Source organism: Dermacentor variabilis, chromosome 3 (assembly GCF_050947875.1).
Source record: "Dermacentor variabilis isolate Ectoservices chromosome 3, ASM5094787v1, whole genome shotgun sequence".
Lineage (NCBI taxonomy): Eukaryota > Metazoa > Arthropoda > Arachnida > Ixodida > Ixodidae > Dermacentor > Dermacentor variabilis.
Genome location: NC_134570.1, coordinates 53,023,861 through 53,037,765, shown reverse-complemented (window position 1 = coordinate 53,037,765; position 13,905 = coordinate 53,023,861). Strand labels below are relative to the sequence as shown.

General features: G+C 51.0%; 1 protein-coding gene across 1 annotated transcript in view; it reads right to left on the bottom strand.

Moving 5' to 3' along the window:
• LOC142575603 (uncharacterized) overlaps positions 1-13,905 on the bottom strand; it is a 283,677-nt gene that overhangs the window by 37,915 nt on the left and 231,857 nt on the right. The gene's annotated exons all lie outside the window — the stretch shown is intronic.

The following is a 13,905-nucleotide window of genomic DNA, read 5'->3' as shown; positions in this document are numbered from 1 at the left end:
AGGGCCGTTGGCCCGTCCCACAGGTTCAGTTGCCAATCAGAGTCAACCGTTTGTTAAGCCACAACCCACAGGGATGGGCTTACTCTTCAAAATAAACATATTGGAAAACAAAGCTCTTTCCCTTCTTCCCTAAAACTCCGATGCCCCCTATTTCTGCGTAGTTAGTGACGGGCTCAGCAAAACACGCCAGGCCCGAACAAGTTATCGCTAGACCGTTTCAAATCTCAACGGCGTCTAGGCCGCAAATGTCTCGGAAGCAGGGGCATCGATACCACGTAGTGCGGCCGTACTCAAAGTTTGTCCGCGTGGGAGACTGATGGCCCTCCTTGTACTTCAGAGTTATTGTCTACAAGACAAAGTTCTTCGAGTGCGTGTTTCCAAGACGCCGTCGTCCGAACGCACTCTTTACGTGTGCCCCGCATTCCTGCAGCGTGCACTGTAAGCTGGCCTTCGACACCACACAGGCAGTCGCACCCAACAACAAGGCTGGCGATTGCGTTCCGGACGCGTAGAAGATTAGGTCCATGCTCACTGCTGCGGAACGGGGTCAGAGTTGCTAAGCCCTTCTTAACCTCGGCGGCGCCTCCAATTAGTCAGGCACTCGGGAGCCACACTCACAATACCTTGTACAGCGGTCCCTTTCAAGGCTGGTCTGTGTGGACTCGTGTGACCGTCGGCGGACTGCCAACACCGTGCGCACAATGCCGACTTCCCGGAATCGGCACTCGCCCACCTGGCACCTGCCGCGACGCGTCACTCAACACCGCGCGGTGCCTGTGACCCCACATAACACAGCAACTGTCGCCCGGCTGACACGGGGGCAAGTGAACCCCCTCTCTATGCACAAAGCACGTGGCCGATTCGTGACACTTAAGAACCCGAACAATCAGAGCGACCTTACAGACTTTATACGGAACATCATGGTGAAGGCGACGGCAACGGCAGAAGTGAGCCTGGAGTGTCCATATAATTGCCATCGCAATAAAATGCGATTACCCGCGCAACTGCGCATGCGCGAGAGGCAGTGGTAGCGAGAGACAGAAATGTGGAGTCTTTTGGTCCTTGAGATCTGTCTTCGCCTAGTTACCACGGAGGAGAACGTTGTTTGCTCCGTTCGTGCGTAGCCGAGCTCGCAGTACAGAATGCCTGGCTATAGCGCGGCGAAGTCACGCCCGAGGTGAGTTCGTTGTATTTCGTTGTGGCGGTAGCATAATAGCATCTGCTAGCCGCAGGGAGATGCAGTTGGAACTGAGGTGTCTTCTTGGACGACATTAATGACAAAGCATTACGTCGCGCCGATGCATTGTTTATTAGTGTAGTAGAGGACACCGCGCCCTCCAGGAGATTCGCAGGAACAACTTGTCATTTGAACTGTTTGTACCTTGCACGTGAAAGTAAGAATACTGAACGCTACGCAGGAAGAGCGATCAAATACAATTTTGACGTTCTCGCGCAGCCCACTGCTGTTTGGTTGCGCCATTTTGATGAATAATCGAATAAGGCGTTCAGTTCATCCACATGTGTGTCTAAAAAAAGTTAAAGAAGTTATGGGGTTTTGCGTGCCAAAACCACGATCTCATTATGAGGCACGTCGTAGTGGGGGACTCCGTAAATTTAGACCACCTGGGGTTCTTTAACGTGCATCTAAATCTAAGTACACGGGTGCTTTCGCATTTCGCCCCCATCGAAATGAGGCCGTCGTGGCCATGATGCAATCCCGCGATCGGCACCGGAACACCATAGCCACTAAGCAACCATGGCGGGTAGTTTATTTCAACAAAAGATGATATGACACTGAGCCACACTGGCATCAAAATGATCAGCTTTTCAGGGTAACAGCGTTGTTGCAGCAAACAGCTACGACCATGCCACGAAGATACCAGTTTCTACGACCTCCATATTTTTCACGGTTAACTACGCAAATTACTTCCCACCCTCATTTGAGACTCAATTATTTCTCAAAATGTACGCATCGACGTTATGTAGTTTTGTCCAAAGCATAAACCTGTTATAGCATTGAGAAAAAGTGACTGATCAATGTTACTAACAAAAAAAAAATTGGTGGACGCTTAAGCTTGCGTGGACTGCGTTGTCCATTTCGTTGGGGCGCCATAGGGCAGCGCATTTTGCGCATAGGAGCCGCATCGCGGCGAGGTCGCTTTCGAACTTCGCTTGGTGGCGAGGGCGTCGAAGAGCAGCGGGACCGTAAAACATTTGCTGCTGTCCGCCTCGAAACGATTCAGGGGCTCACCCGATTGGCCTGTTTGGTTGGGGACCCGCGTTGCGTCTCTCCTGGCGGCTCAAGCCTACCGGGGAACGCGATCGCGGGGAGAAGCTCTCCGACTCGCTAGCGGAACGGTGCATACTGAATTCCGATTCTCCCGATCACCTCTTTGGTCGGCTGGTCCTGCCGAAGATCCCAGACCCGAGGTGGTTGCACACCTAATCGCTGCTCCTGTTCTGGAGGCCACGCCAAAGAGACGTGGCTCACTTCACGTGCGTGGTCGTACTGCGCCGAGCCGTCCGCGATGCCTTCACTGTGGGGAAGACTCCGATAACTTTCGCATGGTGTGGACATGTCAGGTGAATCCTTCCCTTCCCATCAACCCTTCCCCCACTAGAGAGGCATGGGAGGCAGTTCTACTCAATTGCTTGGCGCTGGAGTCTCAAAAGCGACGGGTGCGGGTAGCAGCTTCTTCCAGTGGGGTCCCAGACTAAGGACTCCACCTATGTAAAGGGCCATTTTTGGCCCGCAAACTCTTCATTTATTGAATAAAAGGTTTTCATCATCATCATCATCATCGTCGGAGGCTACACCGAGCTGAAGGAACGCTGCCCTGTTAACACAGTCGCTGGGAGCCATCCTCCCGTACAGCGGCGTGTTTCAGCGTTTTATGACACTGTCACGCTTGATTTGCGGGAGCTTCGGCTCACGGGCCCATCGCCGATACGGGTGTAAGAGTTATAGTAAAAGCAAAGGTAGTCATCTAATAAACGCCTTCCTTATGTTGTGGGCCCTCTCCTTGAGGCGCTCTGTTTCGCTCCCATAAGGGAGACCGAACGAGCGTCCGCCTCGGGCACACGCAACGCACGTGGCTGAGCTAATCGTCCCCGAGGGGCTCAGATCCACGGACCCGCGCAGTGGTCTAGGTGACTCCCGGTGGAGCACCGCTAGGCGGAGACCACAAGTTTCGCATTTAAGAGTGGAACGCGATAGCATGCAGAGATACCTGGCTTCTTCTCACGCTTCCCGGCAAGTGGAACGTATGTAACCGTAATGTTTATCGGGAAACACTTGCCGCGAACGCTGTGCGCGAAGGCGGGCTTCGTGGTAGAAACGCGGCCTGTTGAGTGGGCCACGATGCGGCGGAGGCGAGCGCCAGCTGGAGGTATTACAAGGAACCGGGCGCGCAGCTCCGTAGCCCCCAAGACACCCACGTGCTGGCGCGCGCAAATGGCGGGCGCCGCGGCCGGTCCATGAATTGTAGAAACGCTGGAAAAAGCGTTTCTTCGGGTTTTCCCGTAACAGAATTATGTTTTCTCGTATAGTCAAATTACAATGCGAGAGCTATCACGTCTGTAGGTTGTGTGTGAGTCGTAGTTTACGATTTTTCCACGTATTCTAGCTTGAGAAATTCAATTAGTTCAGTAAATTTCTTGCGTCACATGGAGGGCTTGAGTATGCGTGGTTCCAAAATCTTTTTGCTGGAACGATGTCCGACGCCGACACCGGATTTCCTGCAACACGGCCTCCTTAAAGCTTTCGTGTTAAATAAAATGAAGGTCTGCCGGTCACTACTGGCGTCCACCGGCTGACCTTTGCATTTTGTTGCTTTGCGTTAGTGCATGTAGAGCGCGTATATTACGCGTAAGCGTAGATGCCCCGTCCGTCAAATCGGCGAAATTATGTCCGTCGCATCGAGGGAAGCGAGCGCCAGAGGAAGAGGGCATCTGGAGGTGGAAAAGAGATTCGCTGCGTTCGCGTCCTTTCTGTTTTTGCGTCGACGCCGCGGTGCCCACTGTGAATGTTCGCGGCGTCTCTTCTTTGCACGTGTAGCAGTATGCGCTTTGACTGTGGCGTACCAGCCGTTGTACGGTCGAGATCAATGTAGCGTCCGCGACCGCCTTCGAACCCTTTTTCGTTTCTGTTTCGACGCCGCGGTGCTCGCCTGTTCGCGGCGTCCATACGCTTGCGCGTAACCCGCGTTCACGATGTGAAACGTCACTGTAACTTTTTTAGAGCGATAGATGTACTACTCCAGGTAGAAGCCCAGAAAACGTCTGGTTCCGTAAACCCGACCTTCAAGCGCAGCCAAGGTCAAACTGGGACTTGGCCTGCCCCTGCCGGTGGCTGCTGCGTACGCCGCGTGGGCGCCGATGTTGTAACTCGGCGCGGCGATCCGGGGCGCCGTCTGAGTCAGAGCCTGACGCGTGCCCACGCTTTACGTCTCGTGGGACCGCAATTTCTACGTCGAGTCCATCCAGGCTTGGTGAGAGTCCAGCGCAACTATCATCTCCGAGACTGAAGCTATTTTCAGATGATGATTATGCTGGTAGTGGTTGGGCTGCGGGATCGATGTCATCGCCGCCGACATCTTAGGCAGCCGGGGGCTCATTCAGATGCAACGGCGCAGTGGTTATCGCAGACGAGTCACAAATCTGTTGTGGCGTTGTAAGCGACGCCACTGAGGCGCATGAGGCCACCGCAGACTTCGTTGGTGTAGCAAGCGCAGAAATTGCGGGGCCAGGTATTTTAGCCGTTTCAAAAGATTCCGTGCGATCAGGACTGATGGTAGCAGCCGAAGCGGAGGCGCTGTCAGTCACAGCATGCGTGTCCGTCGCTGCTTGGAAGGCCAGCAAGCATAGCGTGTTGCGATCCGCCACGTCACGGTCTTCTTTTATGCGAAGCATATTACTAGAGCTCAACCCAGCTCCTCAGGCGCGGCGGTGTCGCCTTCAAGGCTGACCACGTGACACCGTGACGTCACGACAGAGGAGAAACGGGGCTCCAACTCGCGCCGTCGCTCGCGGCGTCGCGGCGGTATATAAGCAGCTGCGCTTGTTTCTAGGTGACTTTGGCACAACTCTTGCAAGATGGGCTGGGTGGGAATCGAACCAGGGTCTCCGGAGTGTGAGACGGAGACGCTAACACTGAGCCACGAGTACGATGCTTCAAAGCGGTACAAAAGCGCCTCTGGTGAATGCGGTGTTGCCTTAGAAACGAGCTGTTTCTAAGGCTCAGGAGTGCGTCGCTTGCTCAGGCGCACATTTCGTTGCCGCGCCGAACGCTGCGTTGCTCGACGCTCACCGCGTCCAATGCGGGGCGCGTAGTCGCTGCGCCGTAGCCCATTGTCTTACACCCCTTGGCGGGTCGACGGGAACGCTGTCGCGTTCCACTCTTGAAGGCGAAGCAGAGTCACGCATGAGTTGTTTCTTCGTCTAGCCGAACCAAATATAGCCAAGCAACAGCAGTTCACCAGGCTAAACAGTGGTTCAACAACTAAAATAAAAGCTAGTATGCTTCGCATCCTGGGCTTAACCTTAGCTAAGCCACAGCCATTTTTTCAGTAGAGAAGGCCGGCGAACATGGCGCGTTGTAACTGCCCGAGCTGCCTGTCTCTTCTTTTTCATTTGTCGACGCTGGTTGATGCGGTGTCAGGGCAATTTCTTTGGTAAGGCGTCACGCGCAGTCGCAACCGCAGCTGACGCCGGCGGTAAGTGGGGAAAGGCTCCAGCAGCAGCAGTGTCTGAGTATGAACGCCGCACAGGGCACACGACTGTAGGTTGACCATCCCCGCAACACCGACAAGGACGGTAGCATCCGTCGCTTTTGTGGCCATGGATGCCACAACGGCCACAGAACACTGCGGTGCACTGTGCATGGTAGTGGTCTCTAGAGCCGCACCGACGACACACGCGTTGCAAGCCACGGTAGTCAAACGTCACACGATGACCAGATACACGCAGAAAATGGGGGCCGGGGTTGTGGTGCTCATTTCCATTCGAACGAAGCGGGTGCCCGTGAGCAAGCCACGTCGTCCGCTCATAAGACCAGCGTTGACAGACAGAACCTTGCCGTATGGTGATAGTGCCTGGACGAGGACTTCGTTCGGAATGAAGGCCGGCAAAAAGAGGCAGGTAACGTTGGTGACCTGCGGGCCGACGGGAACGACAGGACAACGCTCGCCACCGATGACGAGGCAGCCAGCATCGACGATTAGAGCCATGGAAGCCATGCTCTTGACGGTGACTTCGAAGTTGAGGCCTCCCACGTGCTGAACGCAATAGACCTCAGAGAGGCCCACTATTGAGGCCGTCGCGTCGACGACGGTCTCAGGACCATTCCCCGCAGGGACGGCAACATCGAAGACCTGGGCCTTCGAAGGAGTCCACGGCATTGTAGGTGTCATGTCGTGAGATGTAGGTGCCCCTGACGTGGAACACTCCTTGTTCTTCGTCTTTTAAAGCTGACAAGAAAATTTATTCACCCGTAGGCACGCTCACAACTGTGGTATGAAGGAAAAGTACAATATAAGGCACATCACATGTAATACATCATACTTGATGTAAACAAAACAGATTAACAAATGAAATAATACTTTGAAAGCGAATGAGCCTCCATAGACCACTGCCATTCCGTTGAGCGATGGAACGCCCCCAACGGAAGGCGCATCCGCGACCACAGAAATGCAACGGGGATGTGGCGTGTTTGGCATTGAATTTTCGCAAAATCGGAATTTTCCTGATGTCTACAATGCACCACGTCGGCTCTACATGCATTTCTAGAGAGGGCTTTTATTCCACCGTCACCAAAGATTTTAATACAGAATTCATAGAAACTCCTTTATACATTACTTTCTTCAAATCAATTCGTCTTACGTGATAGATAGATCTCCTTGTTGGATAGGCAAAGAAATGCGTACGCATTGAAAAAAAGCAGTGCACCAGTTACGATAAAACGCAAAATAGGAAAGAGATAAATAATGTAAAGAAAAATGCTGGTGCACTGTCTATATGTTTTGGATACGAAGTACAGTTCACAACGGAATGCTACTACTTTACATATGTTGTCTCCAACAAAAATATTGTCATAATTAAGTAAATGCTCAATAGTGCGCTTATTAGGAATGCCACTTGAGCTTAACAATTATCGAAGCGCTAAAGAAAACGTTAATCGAAATAGAGAACATGACCTTGAGCAGGTGAAAGGGTTCCTTGTAATGGTTTCCAAGCGGTGCTGCACTTCAACGTTCGCTCGTTGGCTCCTGGACATTGCGCATTGCGTGTTCTTTTTGCTATTAAGCTCGATTCATCATCAGCTCGTTCAGAGGAATGGAGGCCAATCACGCTTCTCAACGTTGACTACAAAACCTTCGCAGCTGTAGTCACCCGGCGCTTGGGAAGCCTGATGCCTTCCCTAATAGGACACCATCAGGCATGCTCAGTCCCTGGCAGAGAGATACACATTCTTTCGTTCGTTACGCGTGGCATAATGACATACGAGCTGACCAGGTCAGCACGTACTCTCTTAGTTTCACTAGATCAAGAAAAAGCGTTCGATCGCCTTGAACACAGCTACATATTTAATGTACTGACCTCGTTGGACTTTTCGTCAAATTTTGTTGAACTTATTAGGAACACCTATTCAAATATCAGAAGTACATTGTTCCTTGATGGTCGAGATAGTGCACCGTTTCTCGTGGCGTTCGTCAAGGGTGCCCTCTATCCCCAGTACTCTTTGTGCTCAGCCTTGAGCCATTTCTGCGCTCAGTAGTGAGAGACCCTTACGTATGCGGTCTCCCACTGCCTGGTAGCGGTGTTGTGAAGGTGACAAGCCTTCACCGATCACATCACATTATAGCTGAGGAATGAAGATAGCTTATCTCGTAGCTTTCGAATTTTCACTGAGTGCGGAACTATTTCAGGAACTGTGCTAAATTTTTCAAAATGTCGTTATTTCTTTAGTGGTTCACCACAAACACGCCTAGTTCCCCTTTTCCGTCTTCAAAGGAGCGATTCTTTTCGTATTTCAGGCCTTGATTACGTAAACCTATGATGGCATATCAGACTCTGTGTGGCTCTCAATTTTTGAATATGTAAGGTGAAATATTCAAGATGTTCAAAGGTATGATTTACCCGTATTATAAAAAAGGTACTTAGCACAGTCTGTGTTTTGCAGCCGGGTGTGGTACGTTTGTCACGTTGTACAGCCACCATTACGGGTTACTAGATCCTTGCAGTCCCTTCTTGGTTCCTTCTTCTGGTCGGGAAGTACAGAACGGGTCCGTCGCGCGGCGCTTGGGCAACCACGCTCTCGCGGTGGGTTCGCGTTCCCATCCGTGTCTGTCCGCTGCCGGCTGCTTGCGCTGCGATTTCTGCTCCGCCTGTTACAGCGTGATCAGTGTCCTGCGCGTGAACTCGCCTGCTATTTTTATGGCACGAAAAATCGTTACATGTTACCGAGCTTGAATTTAAATCGCGGACAAATGTTAAACGCAGCTGTATTTTACTCTACGGCCGTGGTATTTTATCAACACTTACGACAGGTATGTCCTGATGTAGACGTTCTCGAAAACCATGTTGTGAAAACACTGTTCCGCCGCGCACGTTCCAATAATGTGTCGTGGGATGCAATAACGGCGTCATTTCTGCCTGGCCACCTACGCGACTTCATGTGGCGTCTAGGGTGGCAAGTCCTCCCAACTCGTGACAGACTGGAGCGGTGGGGCATAGTCCCGTGTTCGCTGTGTCCCAGTTGCCCCCTTCAAGAATCCAACAAGCATGTGCTGCTGCAATGCGTCGTTGCTAGGGTATTTTGGAGGGCCGTGCATACTGGTTTCGGTGGCCTTGGAGTTAACCATTTATTACATCTGGTCGCTGCTCACGTGGCCGCTTCGCACAACTTTTAATTGCTGCGGAGGCCTTTTGTCTATGGCGTAACCGGTGCGAGGCAGTTGCCGTGGGGCATCGTAGCCGCGCTGTGTTTCCGCATCTGAGGAGGCTCCACATTGAGCTGCTGTCGTTTCTGTCAGAGGAGTTGCTCTTCCTTGGAGTTCTCTCGACAGTGGTCATGCCGTTGCCTGTCGGTGGCTTTATTTTCGAGTAGCCTGGTTCTTGTAGCCAGGTCATCAAAAGCTTTACAAATGTATGTATTAGGTTGGCGCCCGGATTTATGTGTGTGCGTGCTCTCGTATGCATGATAATTTCTTTATATACACATCTCATTGCATTACTACAAAAATATGTAAATTGCCTTTGTCACATCATCGTCGTACATAACAATTGTGTACATTGTGTATGCTCATCATTTTATATAGCCTTACAATTTGTTTATATGTAACTGTGTTTCCGTAGATCTGCATTGTTATATGTGAGTGAGGCCATGGGGACTAGGACGTTTCTTTGAAGACGTGCCGTGTGTGTAGAATGCTTAGTGCTTTGTATATGTTATCGTCTTGATCGAATTGTGCCGTCATTGTGACTCAAAGTGTTCGTACCGTCTTCTGTGGGAATAAACTTTTTTCTTTTTTTCTAAGAAAGGTATGGGGGTTGATCCTTTATTTACAGGAATGGAGATAACTCGTAAGTGGAAGGTTTCTTCACAGAAGCTGTTGCATGTTTGCTTTATAAACTCGCGGTCCTCTTCAGAGAGAGGTTCACAATTTGCGGGTCGGTGAACGTGTTTCAGGTTTGCTTGGCACGCGGCGTCCTGTTGGCGAGCGGCGTCCTGGTGCCAAGTACACATCGGCGAAAGTCCGCGCATTTCGGTATCGGCTCCGTAGTGTTTTGGGGAAGCCAGTTGACCCGGTACTCTCCGAAGTCTAATAAGCTTACGGGAAAGCTGAAACTCCGATATTGTCAGTGTAAACGTGGCCGCAAATTGGGGTCGCCAGCAGGGGGACTCCAAGACAATGGGAGACAAGAGTGACTTTAAAGGGAACAACCCTACTATGCCTGCATCTCGCTAATATGGCTGGCCTGTACGTTCGATTGTATAGGAGGGCGCGCACGAACTGGAAAACACACACGCGCTGTTTTAACAAAGTTTGGAAGACGATTTATGGCCTCTAGAGCAGATGGGGTGTCGGTGGCATCGGGAACAGCAGAAGGTGCAATATTTAAATTCGATTTGCCCTGCGCTTCGTGAACCAGTCCACGCACTTCGGTACCAGTACTTGCTCGAGCACAGTCGGCCCGGCAGGTCCACCTGCACGAGCCCCGCGAACTGTGCTACCTCTCCGACACGGATTGTTGTGGACTCCTTCTACGCAGTAACTGCGCCACGGAAAACGAACGCGTCGCCGTGCAAACGCCCCCTGACGTCGATCTGGCGAAACAAATATAGCACAGTGCAACACGTCCCGGGGCTGTGTAACGCAAAAAAAAAAAAATGGTACATTTTGATTTTAATCCTAGCTTCTGACGTAGACTTTGCTTAACCGCCGACGCAAGCCGCAGCGTTGCTTGAACAGCCTAACCAAACGCTCTCCGCGTTTATAGGATGCCAGTTTTGTTTGCTCTACCGACCGAGTCGCATAGTCTACCTTGGCACTTTAGAAAGCGAAGCTTTTTCTTGTTCCTGCTGTGGCTCTTGTTCGCACGTGCCGCAGGGTTTTAACGCGATAGCGTTAAGGAGCTCGTGTCGCAGAAAAGCCTGTGCCGTTGGCGTCGGTGTCGGCGTCCGCGGCGTTGGCCGTGAGCGATAAATCACGGCAGGCACTTCATAAATAAAAAGCAACTTCCAAGATGGGCTGGGTGGGAATCGAACCAGGGTCTCCGGAGTGTGAGACGGAGACGTTACCACTGAGCCACGAGTTTTTTTTTTCTTTATTTATCTGAGCCACGAGTTCTATGCTTCAAAGCGGTACAAAAGCGCCTCTAGTGAACGCGCTGTTTCTAAGGCTCAGGCGTGCGTGGCTTGCTCAGGCGCACATTTCGTTGTCGCGCCGAACGCTGCGTTGCTCGACGCTCACCGCGTCCGATGCGGGGCGCGTAGTCGCTGTGCCGTAGCCCATTGTCTTACACCCTTTGGCGGGTGGCCGGGAACGCTGTCGCGTTCCACTCTTGAAGGCGAAGCTTAGGCGTCCTCCAATTTTTTTACAACAGCACTGGATGGCGCCCACCTCCGCGCATCTCGGTGGTATTTATGATATACGTGGTAGTGATGGAAAGGGCGCTAACGGGAAGCATTGTCGGGATTAACCTGTCATACAGCAGGCGGCTACAGTAGTAGAGCAGTAGCTTCCAGGTTGCTAACAAGCAAAGTGATAAGCAACGTCTGGCCAATATTTGTGGACAGGAAGGCGAGAATTTAGGTCTTAAGTTTAGCGATAAAAAAATGAGTGTTATGGCATTCAATGAAAACAGTGAAAAGACAATGCCGATACGAGGCCAGAAAATACCTCGTGTAAAAGAATATAAATATCTTGGCATATGGATAAACGAAGCCAATAGATATAGGGAAACACAGGGAAAAAACAATAACAGTAAAGGGGAAGCGAAATGCAGCCATAATGAAGCACAGAGCGCTATGAGGATACAATAAGTACGAGCTGCTCCGGGGTATGTGTAACGGTGTAATGGTTCCAGGACTTACATTTGGGAATGCGGTTGTTTGCTTGAAATCACGGGTCCGATTACGACTCCATGGCAACCAAAGGTTAGCGGGGCGCCTCGCATTGGTGGCCCACGGGAACACTACAAATGAAGCCGTGCAGGGTGATATGGGCTGAACAAGTTTTGAAGTGAGGGAACCTCAAAGTAAGATTAAATATGAAGAAGGACTTAGGAATATGGAAGAAAGTAAATGGGCTGAGAGATTGTTGAGGTATTTGTACAGGAAAGAGATTGGTTCACAGTGGGGGAAAAGAACTACCTAGGAAGCTTACCAGCAAGTATGCGGCCTGTAGGGTGAGCAACACAGCAAGAAAAACGTCAAGCGGAAAGTCACAGAGGCTGAAATAATCTCATGGGTGGCGGCAATGGAAAAAAACCTGCTTTGAGTGATTACTTAAGAGGAAAAAACGAAACCAGGAAAGAAACCATTTATGATAACTCAAAGGGAGGCTCATTACTTTTCGAAGCGAGATCACGATGCCTTAGAACACGTACTTGTAAAGCGGGATATAAGAAGGAAGAAGAAGAATGTGCTTGCTGCGGTAAAGCTAGGGAAACGAGGGAGCATGTTTTATTAGAATGTGAAGATATCTGCCCAGCGGTCAATTTAGGCATCTCTTGCCTCCTTGAAGCCCTTGGCTTCAGCAAGGGCAGAGGGAAAGTAAATATGTCCGCAATATAGATTGGATAGAGGCGATTGGAAGATTGGTGGAAGCAGGCAAACGAGGAACAACGGAGTCGTGCAAAAAGTTCCCAGTGGAGCTTCAGAAAGTTTGGTGATGGGAATTCTTCGCTAGTTTTCTTTCTCCTTTTTTTTCTTTTTTCCACATTGGTAGGACATTAGGCAACATAACAACCAGAGCTCGGCTGCACAACCTACCGCCCCGTTCCAACGGGGACGCTCATAGCATCCATCCATCCATCGCGGCATGGTGCGTCGCTGCAGCGTTTCGCAGTTTGTGCGCATGTCACGTGCAGTGCCTGCTTTCCTATGCGACCGAAAAATGCAAGTGCTGGGCTGTGGAGGTGGCGTGCTGGGCTGCGACAGCGTAAACGTTAATATCGTCCGTAGCCCGAAGAGAGCGCTCGGAGTCTCAACAGCGTGCTGGCCACGTTTGCAGAAGCAGCACGCAAACACGCGGTAGCAAAACGGCTCCAAGGCGTGCACTCCGCTTCGAGGACACCCGGGCCCGAGAGAAGCGTCGCGCGGAACAGGAGCGCCTTCGCTACGCAGAGAAACGTGGTGCTGACCGCGAATGTATGTATACAATGTGTGCATACGATTGTGATGATTAGTTGAATTATACGTACAGCCCCATCATTTCATTGCAGTTTGACACTTCTGCCACGATGCGATGTGCCGTGTGGGGCAGTGATAATGCTCAACCTTCCTGGAGATTACGGACTACGCAGTCAGGACTACGCAGACAAAAGAGCAGTGGTGCAGGCAAGGTAACGTCTAGCATCAACTCACCACTCTCGTATTGAACTAAACGCTGAAGGAATCGCACGCTCGCCGCCATCATCACCGCTAATTATCGTCAGTCAGTGCAAACAGCATATAAAGCTTCGCTTACATCGACTCGAATAGTGCGCGGTATCTGCCAAATTTTTGTTTCTTATCTAATTGGCTGACAGAGGGGAGGAGCACGCAGAAGTGGGGATGGTATCGGTGTGGACGAGGTGGCGCACTTAAAGTATATATAACCGGGCAAGGAGAGTGGTGCCAGCGTCTCCGATCGGTTCGCTTCCGCTTGCTCCGCTCGAGGCGGCTGGCCGAAAATTGTGCGACGGTGTGCAACGGAAAGTCGAAGATGTCGCTACAGCGGATTCTTGGCGAAGAGGAGTTGGCAGAACGATGCCGTGCACGCGCATAAAGGCCTTGATTTGCACTGCCACGCAATAAATTCAGTTGTACGCAAAGAAAATCGTTCTCGCTGGCAGCTCCGATAGCCAGTGCCGGAGGGATCGGTGGGCAGCCATCTTCTATTCTTTTCGGAACGGGGCAGTTTCCAGTTATTCAGAAAAACAATTCAGTTTCGTTCGGCATACCATTGAATCTTTAGTGCGTGTACGCCTCTTCGGCGAGGTGACCTTTCACGGTTTTTTGACGTTGCGTACCAGATGCGCGAAATAGACGCAGCCCGAAAATTTTTTACCAATAGCCGAGGGCTAATATTGAAAAAGGCGTAAAATAAAAAAAAAGACTTAGAATACCTTGTTCGGCTTAATCATGCATAATCGGTGTGTAGGCGTCATATCAGATTGATTGTTTTCGCAGGTTTAGTG